Genomic DNA, 15550 nt, shown 5'->3' on the forward strand with positions numbered 1-15550 from the left:
TACCTAAAGCGCCCCCCTTGGATCCTTGCCTGCAGATCCAGGTTTACTTTATTGAATTAACCCAATGCCAAACTTACAAGTATGAAGGAAGCAATGTTTTGCAGCTTCTCAGCCTCGTCAGAACTGATTTGCCTCCAGGCGCAGGTCACCTATTCAATTTCCAGATGGACTGTGATCTTTTCATCGTATTTTGAGATGTATGGGAACAGGGATCAGGAAGAGAAGAAAAGGGCCCGTCCCTGCAACCAGGAACTTAATAATAGAGACCCGACATCCGAAAGAAGCTGCAGAAGGCCGAAGGCTTTGAGGGCATGAGCCATCAGCAGTTAAAAGCTATAGCAGACCAAGTATGTGGAAATAGAGAAGTGGAAGAGAAAAGAGAGAAGCAAGTAGAGACATGAAGGAGAAAGTGACTGTTAGCCGCCGCTCTCGAGGACACGCGGACGGGAAGGAGCCAAGACAATGGCAGACCGCGCAGAGGAGGGGGAACAAGACCCCCCCTTTGGGAAAGAATCAGTGTGCGTACTGCAAAAATGAAGGCCATTGGAAGAGAGACTGTGAAGAATGGCAAAAGAAATACGGGAGCCCTGCAGTGAATACTAACGACAAAAATGGACCTGCACCCGACACAAAGGGGCCGAGGAGGAAGGAGATCGGACACCCCCACTGGCAGATGGCTGGGGGAGGCGACAAGGAGCATACAGCCTGAAGAGACCCGGGAGGAAGAATCCCCCACTGACCCTCGGTGTGGAGATCCACGAGGTACACACAACAAAAATCAGGGGCCTGTTGGACTCAGAGGCCAACGATCTGTCATGACTGCACCAATCGGCCCCCCGACGAAAGAGACTGTTTCTATAGTGGGTGCCTCAGGTCAGGTACTCACTGCCCCTCTGCAGAAAGAATGAAGTATACAAGTAGGCGGGACCATGGTATCCCTTATCGGATGAACCCTGCTGTGTAAGCCTCAGACCACATTGAGATTTCAACCAACAGGGAAGTTAAAGCCTCCTTCGGGGACCATCCAGTGATACTCATCTGTCCCCCTCCAAGAAGAATGGAGACTACATCTTCCCATAGTCGAACGAACCATCGAACATCGATATGAAAACAACACCCCCCTCAACAAAAACGAAGACAACTGATGGATAGTGTACCCCAAGTATGGGTTCGAACAGAACCCGGGAGGAATAGCTATCGACGCTACCCCCCATATGGATAGAGATGAAACAGAATGCACAGGTGATTAATCAACCTCAATACCCCATTCCATATATGGCCAGACAAGGAATCCAGATACACCTGCAAAGACTGTATGATTTGGGCATTCTTCGGCGAATCCGATCTGCTTGGAACACCCCTTTGTTGCCAGTAAAGAAGCCTGGATCTAATGACTATCGACCAGTACAAGACTTAAGAAAAGTGAATAGTCAAGTAGAAGATCTAGTAGCCCTCGTGCCAAATTCATATTCAATCTTGGCTCAAGTCTCTCCTGCATCAAAGTGGTACAGTGTCATTGATCTCAAAGATGCCTTCTTCTCCGTCCCGGTGGCGAAGGAATGTCAAAAGATTTTTGCTTTCACATGGGAAGATGCAGATACTGGAGTAAAGCAGCAGTACACATGGACACGGTTGCCTCAAGGGTTTAGGCACTCACCTACGCTGTTCGGTGAGCAACTGGCAAAAGATTTAAAGATGTATCAAGTAAAGTATGGGCCAGTCATACAATACGTGGATGACCTTCTGTTGTTTCGAGAGACGTACCTCGAATGTGCGGTATCCACTCTTCAGCTGCTAAAGACGTTGTACTCAAAAGGGTATCGTGCAAGTAAAAAGAAAGCGCAAATCTGTGAATTGGAAGTAGAGTATTTAGGCTTCCAAATACGTGGAGGAACCCGATGTCTGGGGATTTCTCGCACCAGTTCTATAAGAGATCAACCTGTACCCACTTGCAAGAAAGAGCTCCGGGCGTTCCTTGGAGCTGCAGGATACTGTAGGCTGTGGATTGCTAACTATGCTGTTATGGCCCAACCCCTGTACGACAAGTTGCGGGGTAAAGAGGCAGAATCTCAACCTTCCAATGGGAAGGAAACGAACTGGCAAGCTTACGTCAACTAAAGAAGCCTTAATTGAACCACCTGCTTTAGGATTGCCAGATGTAATGAAACCATTCCATCTATTCGTCGATGAAAAGAAAGGAATGGCCATTGGGGTATTGACTCAAACTCTAGAATCATAGGAACGACCTGTTGCATATCTGTCAAAAGGAATGGACAATGTTGCAAAAGGATGGCCAGGTTGTCTTCGAAGCATTGCGGCTGCATGCTTACTAATTCCAGAAGCAGTCAAATTAACTTTTGGACAAACCTTGAACGTAACAACTCCTCATACTATCCAAGGACTACTAGAAACTCATGGGCCAAAATGGATGACTAATTCACGTCTTGTAAAGTATCAAGCTCTGTTATGTGAAACTCCTGAAATTCAAATACAAGACAGCAAAAACTTGAACCCGGCCACTCTTATGCCGGCACCTGAACCAGTTGCCCATGACTGTGAAGAAGTCATGACTACAATACATTCCAGTAGACCAGACCTGAGGGATCAACCCTGGCAAGGAGCTTGGACTTTATTCACTGATGGGAGCAGCCAAATCATTCATGAGATACGTTCTGCTGGATATGCTGTTGTATCCGAAGATGAAATCGTTGAGGCTCAACCTCTTCCCCCAGGAACGTCTGCACAAAAAGCTGAACTAATTGCCCTTACTCGAGCTCTGCAGTTGGCAGAAGGAAAACTGTAAATATCTATACAGACTCTAAATATGCCTTTCTTACAATTCAAGTGCATGGAGCATTATAGAGGGAAAACAATTGAACAATGCATCAGAAGTACGTGAATTACTAGACGCAGTTTGGCTACCTCGCAAGGTGGCTGTAATGCATTGCAAAGCACACACCAGGAAATCAAACCCTATTGTCAAGGAAATCAGAGAGCAGATGAAGCAGCAAAAAGGGGCAACTCGGGAACCCTTCCAAGCAGTATTAATTGCATCGAATCATCAGGCTTCAGGCAGTCCTGGAGCTCATCACCAACGACTGCTTTCGCTCTTAAACTCTGGGCAAAACAAAATACCAAAATTATGACTGCAGTGTACCAGAATAGATTGGTTTTAGATTATCCTCTGGCCCAGGAAGGAGGGTTTGTGGAACATTTAACCTCTCCAATTGTTGTTTACAGGTAGATGACCAAAACAAGGTTATCCAAGACATCACTGATCGCATGGTCAAGATGGCACACGTCCCTGTCCAGCAATGGAATAGTGCTTGGGACTGGACCAATGGATTCCGTGGTTGGTTTTCCATGATCGATGGATTTAAGAGCTTGTTTGTTATCCCAGCCAGTTTAATTCTGTTTTGTTTTTTAGGACCCTGAATTATTCCTTTCTTGCTCAAACCGCCTTCGTCAGGTGATGAAGGACATTGCTGAATGCAAAACCGCCACGCAGCTTCTGTCACTGTACATGTATTCCTCTGAGCCTATAGAACTTGTTTAACCATCCTCATGTTTTATCCTGGGCCATCTTCCCATACATGACAAGTTCGGGCTACAAAGGGGGGTGGAGCCATTAGGGCCCATCCGTCTCAAACCGTGAAGGAAACCATCGGACTGTTTGGGAAATTAGGGCCCCCTGAGAACTCAAATTGCTAATTTTCTTGTTTCTGTTTCTTTCAGCTCCACAGTTGCGTTGTGATGGTGTGATACTTTTCATAAAGAATGATAAGTATCAAAGGGGGGAATGAAGGGGTCTGAACGCTTCAACCTGACAAGGACTTCATGTACCAGAATTCCCTGCTTCATGACGGGTTTACTTACAGTCTGCAATACAGCTGTAATTAGGACATTGAGAAACTCTCTGTCAGCACATTGCACATTTTCATTTTTTGGCTTCGCTGTTCTTATTCTCTGATAAGCTTTCACTGCTGTAACCTAGATTAGAACAATGGATGTATTATGTGATGGGCTGTATTACTGCAGACTCGCGAATTCCTTTCCAGAACTGCAAGTCCCAGCAGCCTCTCCTGCAGAACATGGGAGAAGTTTCACGAAAGTTCCAGGGTGTCTAGGGAGGGGGTCAGTAGCCCCTTCAGCCGGAATATGCTTGCTCAGCAATGCTTAGAACGCATGTGTAAAAGATAAGAACTGTAAAGTGCATAAGAGTCTGCTCCTGGAGGGGAGGGGCATGCAGTTGTACTGAGCCTTTGTCTTAGCTGCATCTTGCTGGCAATAAAAGTCTATCTTTACGGATCAGTTGTCTGGACCTCCTTACTGACTAAAAAGAGACGGTTACAAGATCACCTCACCCATTCTTCTCTTTTCAAGATTGTGCTTAAAAATATGCTTCTTACTTAAAGGAAAAAGTAGTAGAAAATGTGATAAAAATGTATTGCATTGACAATTTTTCCCCAGAGCTAAAATATAGCTGCAGGGAAAAATGAGCCGGAGACAGCAGGAGACATACACTGACTGTATCTACCTCCTCCTGACCCCCCCAGTCCTTCTGTCAGTGAGGCACTCGCAAATCCAAGAGTCACCCAGATGAGGGGTAAGGCTGGTGCTTATGTGATCACCCAGAGTGAAAAAAACTGGGGAACTGAAAAATCCCACCAGTGTGAGGCACAGAGCAATGCTGCGCCAATAAAGAGAGTGTAGGGCTCAGGCTACTGCCAGTGGTAGGAGGGAGCGCCATTCTGGAGTGGCCGCCAATGGGTAAGTTAGGGGAGGGGTGTCCATGGCAGACTGTTCACCTGCACCAGCCCTGAGGAGGAGAAAGGACCTAACAGGCCTCTTGTTCTAGGAGGATGAAAGCTACAGGGGCTCGCCAGGCTCCTTCTCTCTGCTAGGAGTACATTTAACGGAGCGCATGGAGGAGAGTGAGACCATGGGTAGGGAAAAACCTGCCATCTGCTCCTACCTTGCCCTACCTCCATTCCCCTCCCCCTTTACAAGCAAATGCCTTAAACACATGATCCAGCTCCCCTACCCTGGGATGTGATCCATGATCTCCATCTTTCCCCAGGGCAGTCCCCTCCCAGGCAGGGGTACTGTTCCCTCCCCTCCTCCCCCTCTCTCTCTTAGTCCCCCCTCCCCCCACCTCCCAATACACGTCATCTAGCCTACGGCCCCCTTGGCCCTTTCCGGGCTTAGCGCCCTCTCAAGGCCCTATCCGGGCTCCTGTCTCTCTGGGGTGGAACTGTAAAAGGGCTGCTCACATTACAAGGCCCACGTATGTGAGTACATGAGCTGTGCGGGAGCAGTGCGTATTTGAAAAGCGGCAGATGGCGTGCATATATGCTGTTTAGCTCTCTCTTTGTCTGTCCTACTGCTAGGGGTGAGGAATCAGAAGGCTAATGCGGGCTAAACCCTTCCAGGCAAGGTGGCTGCTTGTCCCCAGGTTTTACTATAATCAGAGCTTCCTTGTACTCACCTGCACCTGACAGACAGGAAGAGACATACAAAGCGCCCATGTGCAATTTGGAAAAAATGTATTCTCTAGCCAGCAAGTATCATGGTACCTACAAACTTAGTGTTTAATAGTTAAAGTTTACTGCCAGCTTTCCCTCTTCCTGGGGAGAGAATGCTACAAGTTGCAAGATGCACTTCTCTCCAAAATACATCGCACCAATAGCTTCCTCTCATGTGTGTGCGCGCGTGACAGCCAGGACACGGTCACTTGGCAATCTTTTGCTACATCCCAATGTCCAGCCTCCACCTGTTCACACCTTCTTTTATTGCTGACCATATCCTCGCTTTCGGGCTGATGCTGTATCAGTCAGCACGTGGAAAGCAGAAGCTTCCTTAACGCATCCCCCAACCACCTCTCCCGGGGACCCGAGGTTACGCTCAAATGACCGGCCGCGGTAAAAAAGGAGGCGCTAGGGAAAACGTGCATCTCTAGCGCGTCCCTACTGCCTTGGGTGCCTGGGAGTCACGGCTGGGAGCCCATGTCTGATCTGCCCTAAGCTGCCTTCCCCCAGGGTCTGACATGTGACAGCCAAGGGACCAATTGGCGATAAGTGAAGGCGTGAATAAATCAATATGAAAGTGAATTTACTGCTTTTCTGTACACTCTGTGCTGGCGTTAATTTCTGAGTGAACAAATGTGCGCATTGGGCACAGTTTTTTTTCTGCCCCGAGGGAAGTACATAGTAGAGCTCATCAACATGAATTTACACGTGATGAGCGCTACTATCTACGCGGGAGGTTGGGTGTGCATTTTGGACGCGCTGACCCCCGGGGCTTATGGCTGCGTGTCCAACCACGCGTTGAGCCGTGCGCAGCGGCCAGCGCACCATACTACATCGGCCTGTTTGTTCTTTAGTTTTCCAAATTCTGTCTCCCCCCCCCCCCCCCCCCGGCTGTGAGAACTGAGACACTCTGGCTACTAGCTCAAGTGACATTTTCCTGCCGGTCTCCTCAGTGTCTCGTATGGGAATATTATTTTGTATATCTGTACGTCTGCCCATTGAAAGAGAGCTGGCCAGCCCCTGCATACAAGGATTTGGCTGTCGGGCCGAAAACCGGACGCTCAATTTTGCCGGCGCCAGTTTCCGAGGCCGTGGCTGTCAGCAGGCTCGAGAACCGACGCCGGCAAAATTAAGCGTCGGCTGTCAAACCCGCTGACAGCCGCCGCTCCGGGCCAAAAGGAGGCGCTAGGGACACTAGCGCGTCCCTAGCGCCTCCTTTTCCCTGTTTTTTACCGCGTCACCTAATTTAAAAACAGAATCGCGCGCACCGGCAAAGGGCCAGTGCGCGCGCCGGCAGAGCGGGCGTTCGTCTGCTCTCCCGCGGACTTTACTGAATCGGCCTGTTTAAAAGGCCCAGTTATGCAAGTATATGGGCTGCGCGTGAGCAGTGCGTATTTTTAAAAGCTGCAAATTTCCTGCGTATCTGCACACGCGTGGGTAATAAAAACAGGGGGCAGAGTTGGGATGTGCCAGGGACGTTCCAGGGGGAGGACCCAACCATGGCACATGTAAATCCGTATTTTGAATCCGGCGGCTGTAGCGCGCAGTGGCTTGCTGGCTGCGCATGTTTACTTCTGCTCTTGATGGGGTGTTGAGTCTGCAGAAATCTGTTTAGGCCTAAAACGACAGGGTGAGGGGTGTGGTTAAACTGGGGGGGGGGGGGGGGGGTGCAGACTGAAGAACCAGAGGAGTCTGGATGATCTTGAGACGGACTGGGCAAACTGGTGGACTAATCCTGCTGCTGTAACACCTTATTACATTTCTCTAATCATTTACTGTACCCGTCAAAAGGAAAGGACGTCCTTCCTGCACCTTCCAAATTATTTGTAAACCCGACGTGAAATGTAAATCGAATAACGGTAAATAAAACCAAATAAATAAATAATGGGTAAAACCGGGAACGGCCTTCACGCCAGGTTTAAAAATCCTCTCCCCTGTGCGCATTAAACCTGACAAAGCCCTAAGAGAGATAACGCGAACTACATTTGCTCGAGCAACTGCTTACAAAAAAATTTGGGAGCCCTCACACGCGTGGTGGGCGTGTTTCAAATCAGATGCCCTTAAATGCGCGCGTGTGTTTTAAATTCCCAGCGCATGGGCGCCCAGGCGCTTGCTTTAACGTCACCGTCCCTCACCCTCTCCTCTAAGGCAGATCTTCCCAGCTTCGGCCTCCCCAGCGGTCTCTTCCCGGGACCCAGCAGCATCCGTCCCTTTCTGGTTTCTCCCCCCTCTAGGCTACAGCACCAGCAGCGAGAAAGAAATGCAGCTGGGGCCAGAGCCGGCTCGCCTGCGCCGGGAGGCCCAGCAGTGCCCTGTTCCTTGGTGACCAGAGGCCCGTGCGCTGCTAGGCCTTCTAGAGCAGGCGAGCCGGCTCTGGCCCCACACTACGTTTCTTTCCTGTTCAGCTGTGCTGTCCTGCACCAGGTTTTTTTGTTTGTTTTGTTTTTTGTTACTTATGCTGGCAGCCAAAATGGCAAGTTGGCAACCCTACCTGCCAGTCCCTTAGCAGCAGTGGTGATTTTCTGCCAGGTCACTCAGCTGGAACCTTTTCAACTTGCTTAGTTTCCCCCCCCATTGGGAATAAGTGAAAGGGGACAGCTGCAACTGGCCTCAATTTGCTTTCTTTGCAGTTATTTTTTTTTAGATTACTGCTGCTTGGCAGGAGGATCAGGACCTGCAGGTCATGTAAGTCATTTTTACTAATGTTCAAACTGGCAAAAGAAAAATAACCAGTTTCGCAATAACTTTTCATGGTAAACATCCTTCCAGCATTAGGGGGGGGGGAACGGTTATTTATTTATTTGATTTGTATTCTGCCTTTCAGACACTTCTTCGTGTAAAAATGGGTAGCACTTTAATACCTGCCCAGAAAGCATTTATTGTAGCACTATAGTGCACTATAAATGGTGGGAACACCACCAGAGTGTGCAGGGAAAGAACGCCTTTCAGTGTTTTGGCCCCTAGTGGCTCCCAAATTCCAGCTAATAATGAGGACGTTTCTTTGTGGTCTTATGGTGACAATCGGCCCCATCTGGATTATGGCACAGCAGCAGCCCCTCCTGAGAGGAGCAGGGGCCACAGGGGACCTGATCACACCCTGCACACTAAGTGAATGGAGCCACAACAACAGGAGCTTTCTCTTACAGACAGGGCTACTTTTTAGTGACGAGAAAACAGAGGAAGGCTTCTTTCTATTCATTACTCTGCCACTTTCCCTTGTATACAAGCTGATTAACCCGGGCAGCGGGCCATCCCTCCCCCCCCCCCCCCCCGCCCTGGAATAGCAATTCCGTGGAAGCCGGGCTTGGCCTCGGAGCCTGCAGCTGGCAGTCAGACGCTCGGAGAGCGCTGGGTTATTAAAATGGTCTCTGGAGAGAAAGCTCACTTAGGAAAATGAGACCTTTGTGCTTGCCAAGCCTGCTTCAGCCGGCCAAAAGAGCACAGATGGGCTGCAACATCACGATCCAGGCCCCCCCCCCCCGTGGCTTTTTAGAACAAAATGCAGGAAATGGTCCCCCTGCTTCCATGGGCCTCGCAGGTGGGTCTGGCCCTCCCTCCGGAGCAGGGAGCGTCGGAGGGGCCCGGAGTCATTTCATCTGGCCGGGGGGGGGGCGCTGCTCGTCCTTCTCAATCCGGGAGCCCCTTTCAGATTCGGATTAATTCCACAGCACATCCGGAGGGAGCACCTCCACGGGGTTAGGATGTTACTCAGACGCACTTCTTCTTCTCTATTTCGTACAATGCAATGTCACCAACATATTCATGCTAAGCTTTAATTAAAATTTGTGCCGACATTATCGTTCAACCTCTAGAACAGGCCGTCAGCCATCTAGACAGGTTCTAGACTAGTAAATAAGGCTCAGCCAGAACTAGGACTGGGATCTGGCCCGGAAGCTTAGGGGGCGGGCAGGGCTTGCTCTCTTTGACATCTCCTGCTGCATTACTTTCGTTAACTCATTGCAGTGCGAGTCTTTCTAATGCCTGCACTCATGGGCCCCGAGCAGGCGTCACCGTCGCTCAATGAATCTCCCATCCGCCGGGGGCTGTGAGCGCTACCTCTGCACCCTCCTCAGCCCAGGCCCACCCCGAGCTGAAAATGGAAGCCAGGTCCTGCCGTCATCAGGGAGGCCAATCAGTGCCTTCTGACAGAAACCCTGGTTTTGTTTTCTATGTTCCTGGATTATTTACGGACAATTTAGCCCTGGTGCAGTTAAACCGCTTTCTTTCCTTTCTCCGCATGGTGCTGCCCTTAACCAGAGCACCCTACAAACCTCGCAGGATGTTCAGGGGAATAAATAACAGAACACAACGCTTATCCCCGGAGCGAAACGAATCGAGCTTTCTCTTCCAAGAACGAATTATTTATAGGAAGAGCGTGGACGTCTCACGCAGCGCGCACAGGGGAGAACAGGGACGCTCAGCAGAGGCAAAGCTCGCTGAGGAGCCGGAGCCGCCAGCAGCTGGCGGGCCCTGCAGGTGCTAGGGGGCGGGGTCGGCGCGGATCTGGAGCTCCTCCCACTCCCCCCTGCGTGTCATTTGTTTTTGTTCCGCACAGCCGTGTTTCGCAGCGCAATAAACAAACGGTAGGAAGGCCGGCCCCTCCTCCGAGCCCGCCCCTCCGGCCGCAATCCCGCCCCCCCTCGCCTTCTCTGCAGCGGAGGGGGGGGCGGTGCCCCAGTGCCCCACCCCCTGATTAGCATCGGCGCAGCGCTACGTCACGCGCGGTCCGCGGGACGAATGTTTACAGCGGAGAGGGAGCGAGGCGAGGGCGCAGGGGCCGGGGCGGAGCGGGCCGAACCGAACCGACAGTGTCAGTGCCGCCGCCGGGACAAGCCCGTCCTCCTCACCGGTAGGGGCGGGCTCGGAGCTGCTCGAGCCGGGCATTCCCGGAGATGAGTGAATACGAAGAGCGGGGCTTTCCGCCGCCGCGTCGGGCCTGGCTCGAGCCGAAGCGACGGTTTAGTTGGCAACGTCCGAGGCTCAGGCGCCCTGACACGTTCCCCACCCCCCACTGCCTGCAACCCCCCCCCTCCCCGCGCCATACGTCTCCCCCCCCCCCCTCCTCGCCTTCCTGCCCGCCCCCGCTGCAAACTCTCCTCCCCCCCTCGTGCTCATTGCTCCTCCCCCCCCCCCCGGCACACTCCTTTCCTTCCTTCCTGCCCGCCCCGCTGCAAAAGTCTTCTACCCCCTCCTCATCCTCCCACCCCTCTCCTTCCCCAGATGCAAACTCCTTTCCCTCTCGTTACATTCCTTTCCTTCCTGCCCTCCCCAGTTGCAAAAGTCTCCTTCCCCACATCCTGCCCCCCCCCCCCCCTCCTGGCACACTCCCCCCTTCCGCCCGGCACCCCCTTCTCCCAGCCCACAAACTCTCCTCCCACTTATCTTCATGCTTCTACCTGACCCTCCCCACACACTCTCTTCCTTCTCTCCACCCCTCACCTTTCCTGCCCCCCACCCCAGCACAATTCTTCCTCATCTCATTCCTGCCCCCCACCCCAGCGCATGCCTCCCTCCTCATCTTCCTCCCCACCCCAGCACACACCTTTCTCCTAACCTTCCTCACTGCCCCTACTACAAATGCTCCTCACCGGTCATCATACTCATTTGCCTCCCTTCCCATTCTCCTTATGCTCTCCTCTCCCTCCCCCAGCACATTCCTTTCCTCCCCCTCATGTTCCTGACCCCCACTCCAGCATATGCCTCCCTCCTTTTTGCGTGCTCTTGCTGGACACTCACCTTCCTATCCTTCTCATGCTCCCCCTTCCCCTCCTCCTCAGGTTCTCCTCCCCACTCCTTTCCTCCTCCCCTTCATGTTCCTGATCCCCCACTCCAGCACATACCTCCTGTCTCTTCCTCTCCCTCATGCTTCTCCCCAACACACTCCTTTACCCCCTCCTTCCCATACCCTTATCTAGCACACTGTCCCTCTTCACCTTCCTGCTGCACATTCTCCTCTTCCTCTCCCTATACACTCCTTTCCCCTATCCCACATCACCTCACCATGTACTCCCCCTCCAGTCCAACACACGCCTCCTTAATCAACTTCCTGCCTGCTCCTGCCATACCCTGCTCTCCTTTTCCTCTCCCTCATGGTCCACCCCTCCCCTACTCATCCCTCATGCTCCCCCTGCCTGCACACTCCTTTTGCTCCTTCCTCCTGCCTCCCCTCCATCCCCCTCCTCTCATCCTCCCCTCCTTCACACTCCTGTCACCCTCCCTGCATTGTCTCCTGTCCACCCCTCACACTTCTACTTCCCTACTCCTACTTCTACCTGGCTCACTCCTTCCCACCTGGCTCACTCCCCCCCCCCCCCCCCCCCCCCCCATCTTCTCCCATGCTCCTCTTCCCCACCCCAGCAAACTTTCTCCACTAGCCTGCTGCCCCCTCCAGCATAATCCTCCTTCCTACCCGACTCCACCTCCCCCTTACATGCTGCTCCCCCCCCCATTCCCAGGCACATTTCTCTTTCTCCTATACCCCCTCTCATGCTGCTCCTCCTGCACACTTCACTCCCCCTCACACTCCTCCACTCCCCACTTACACTCCTTATCCCTCCTCCTCACACGGCGCAATTGTCATCCCTTTGTTCCCCACTCCCCCTCATGATCCCTGCCTTTCCTTGTCCTTCCCTACTCGCCCTTCCGTCTCGTGCTTCTCCACTCTCCCTCTTACACTCCTCATTCCTGCCTCCCCCAGCCCCTGCCCATTCTGTCCCCTTCCTCACACACTTCCGCTCCCCTATCACCCTCCCATTACATCTTCCTGTTCTCCATCACTCTCATGCACCCCTCCACCCCACCCTTGAGCCTCTTGTGTGCTCTTCCTCCCCAGTTTACTATGTTACCTCCTTCCTCATTTCCAGTGTGCTTCTGCCTCCAGCCGCCTCCTGGCATGCTCCTCTGCCACCTCCCGATGCTTGCCGCTTGTTCTTCCATCCTCTGGGTGCCCAAACACTTGTGCCTCCTCCTTCTATTGGCATTAGATGCCCTCGCATGCTTGTCTGTTTACCTTCTCCTAGTGGCAGGTGCTCTTGTGCTCCTTCTTGCACTACGAATATCATTTTCTCATCTTCCTGCTCTCCCTTATCTTGGCTTCCTTTCAGAAACCTGATTGTTGTAAGGTGATTAAAGTTGTGGAAGGAAAGAAAATATCATTTGTCAGCGAGAAATTTGCATAAGGCGTTGAGGAAAGGAACGGAGGAGTGAAATAGGATGATAGCTTGAAGTGAGAGGTGTGTGGCGGTAGTGTTTTATGTATTATTTATTTGTAAACATTTGATATTCTGTGTAAACCACAGTGGTCTCAAGGCAGATTACAAACAATTTATAATAAAATTCTTGTGCAAGTGCTAAGCAGAAAGGGGAAATTCAAGGGGAGAAGATCGAGGGGGATTGTAATAATTAGCAATTGCAGTTGCACTGCATAGTTTCAGTTTTTGAACGGACACTTTAAATATTTTCTTTTGTAAATGCATTCGTGGCCTCTTTATTTGCATATGTAGCTCTGGATTGGAAAATGGATGTAGGTGAATAAGCTGGTTCTAGTGTACTAGCCCGAGCCAGTTCCAAGATGCAGAAGACAACCTGTTGCTGATTGAACTCAGCCACTCATAATCATGCTTTAAATCTTAATTTTTAAAGTATACTCTTGGAAAATGAAGGCGAGATTAGTTTAAAGTAAGGGAAAATGTATTCCAATTTTCTAAATCATGGTGGAGGAACATGCATCTGTCAGAAAAATAAAGATAACGCTATTGTAAAATATGCAGTCTGAGGGCCCAGTTTAACAAGCAGCAGTAATGCTGCTGCGGGTTTCATTGCGTGCTGTGCGCAAACCCTAGATGGGTATGGAAAGGGGGTTTGTGCATGGGGAGAAAAATACCTAGAAACCTGTTTACCAACCCGCGGCTTGTTCTGCGTGAATGCATGTTAATGGCATGCAAAGGAGGCCATTATCTAATCATGGGCAATACAGGGAGATTGGGTTAGTGCGGGTTTTTAGCGCCTGGGACAGGGCAGGAGTTAAGTGAAAATGCCGGTGTGGGGATCGGTTTTTTGATGCTTTTGCGGGTCAGGCGGGCGGAACTGGTAGAGAGAAGGCAGAATTGCCGATCTGCATTTCACACTCAGTCTGATTATGAAGGGTTTAGATATAGCTCTGCCCGCCTTCACGTTGAGTTCCAGACCACTAATTTATTCATTTTTTTCCGAAAAGGAAAGGCTTTTGCCCCGAGAATCAATTGTGGGTATTTTGCGTGCCAGTGAGTCTCTGCGTTGGTTTCTGTGCGATTTACTGCATAGGGCCATGAGTGTGTGTTATCGTGCGCAATGTGGCGCATGTGTTTGGTGTACGCAAAGTTTATGCGCATATCTAATTAGCATTTGCAGCTGTTATTACTTCGCACATTTCCGCTGGTTTTTGCTACGTGTGCCAAAACATGCAGAAAAATCAGCGCAGATTTCAGCACGGGTCCCTGAGTGTGCAACTGGAAGAAATAAGTTGAGTAAAATGAGTTATTGTAGGAAGAATACAAGTAATTTGCACCTATAGGGTTTATTTATTGCAGTTTTTTTCTGCTGTACTCACTAGTGTGAGCTCATTGGCATTAAACAACTTGTTTTGAAGGGGAGGGTGGAAAAGGTGGATCAGTGTAAAACAGGATCCTAGAGATGCCAGAACACAAGCTGAAATATTTAAAGTTGTTTGTATTTTCTAATAGTAATGTACATGTATCATCAAAATAGAATTCAGTGTGCCTGAGCACCTGAGGTGAGGAAGGAGGAGAGAGGTTGGAGTGAGGAAAGGAAGAGCTAAGAAATGCAAAAAAAAAAAATAAATATATATATACATAACACATAAAAAATTAAGCACTGAGCCAAAAAATCTTACATTTTATATGGGAATTTTTTTTTCGCTGGTGCCCAAGTTTTCTAAATATTTTCCTACCCCTTTAGAAACATGATTACAGTTGCTTTTGGCATGGATTGCCAACATATCTGTGCTTAGGCATGTACCGCTTTCTAGAGGGAAGAGCAAGTAGTATATTCATTATTATCACTGTTGCCCAATTACAGTTTAGTTGGCTAAGATTTAGTTATGGTGAAGAATTAGGCCGAAAAGTCACAAGCTAGAGGGAGGCCCCTTGGCTCCCCCTGTCTGTACTGCTATGACGGTAATTAATCAGCAATAGTAGCTTGTGATCTATCTAACATTTGGGTACTAAATCAGTGGTTCTCAACCTTTTTTCAGTCGGGACACACCGGACAGATGGTTCTCACATGTGTGACACATTGCTCATTACAATCTATGGCAAGGGAGAAAAAAAAAGGCCCTGTATCACTTTTGTTGTTAAAAATGACCCAAGGGAAAGACAAGTACTTTCTCTGAACATAAATTATATAAATAGTAAACCTCCCATATCAGAACAGCACCAACTTCCAGTATTCAAAACAGTAACCATCTTATCTAAGAAAAGGCAACTCTGAAAATAGTACACCAGGCCTTAAAACTCCAATACTTTACAAGCCAGGCTGCTGTAGAGCCCTACCCAGAAACTACATGCAGCAGACCCTCACCTAACAAAGAATAACGAGACCATAAAGCATAACAAGAAACATGCAGTCAAACTGAACTGGAAACCACAACAAGCTAGAGTCTCTGTATGCAGTGCAACAAAGGAAAAAGAAGAATCACCAGTCCTCATAAAATAAAGCAAGAAATATAAAATAAATAGCAGTAAAACCTTACTAATAAAAAGAACAGAATATTTCAGAATAGCTAATAAAAGGAATATCCAATAATTAAAAACTCATAAAAAATTTCTAGACACCAATAAAATATTTCAAAACAGCAGACAACAAAGACCCAATAATTAAAAATGATTAAAAAATGCTGTGTTTTCCATACCTGTAATCATTCGATTTCCAAGTGCCCTGAGATGGTTGTGAATTAAGAAGAGGGAGGGAGGGGGGTGTTTTGCAATTCCTCCTTTTTCTCCGTAACACGCATGTTCTCTCACTTA

The 15550-nt window shown here is 49.7% G+C and overlaps 1 protein-coding gene across 1 annotated transcript in view; it reads left to right on the forward strand.

The window, feature by feature from the left end:
• The first annotated feature begins 10221 nt into the window (after nucleotides 1–10221).
• Nucleotides 10222–15550, forward strand: part of PCMTD2 (protein-L-isoaspartate (D-aspartate) O-methyltransferase domain containing 2) — a 40677-nt gene continuing 35348 nt past the window's right edge. The window contains 2 exon segments of the mRNA XM_029611939.1: nucleotides 10222–10377; nucleotides 12632–12760. The gene's annotated coding sequence lies outside the window, so the exon portion shown is untranslated.

Source organism: Rhinatrema bivittatum, chromosome 8, assembly GCF_901001135.1.
Source record: "Rhinatrema bivittatum chromosome 8, aRhiBiv1.1, whole genome shotgun sequence".
Lineage (NCBI taxonomy): Eukaryota > Metazoa > Chordata > Amphibia > Gymnophiona > Rhinatrematidae > Rhinatrema > Rhinatrema bivittatum.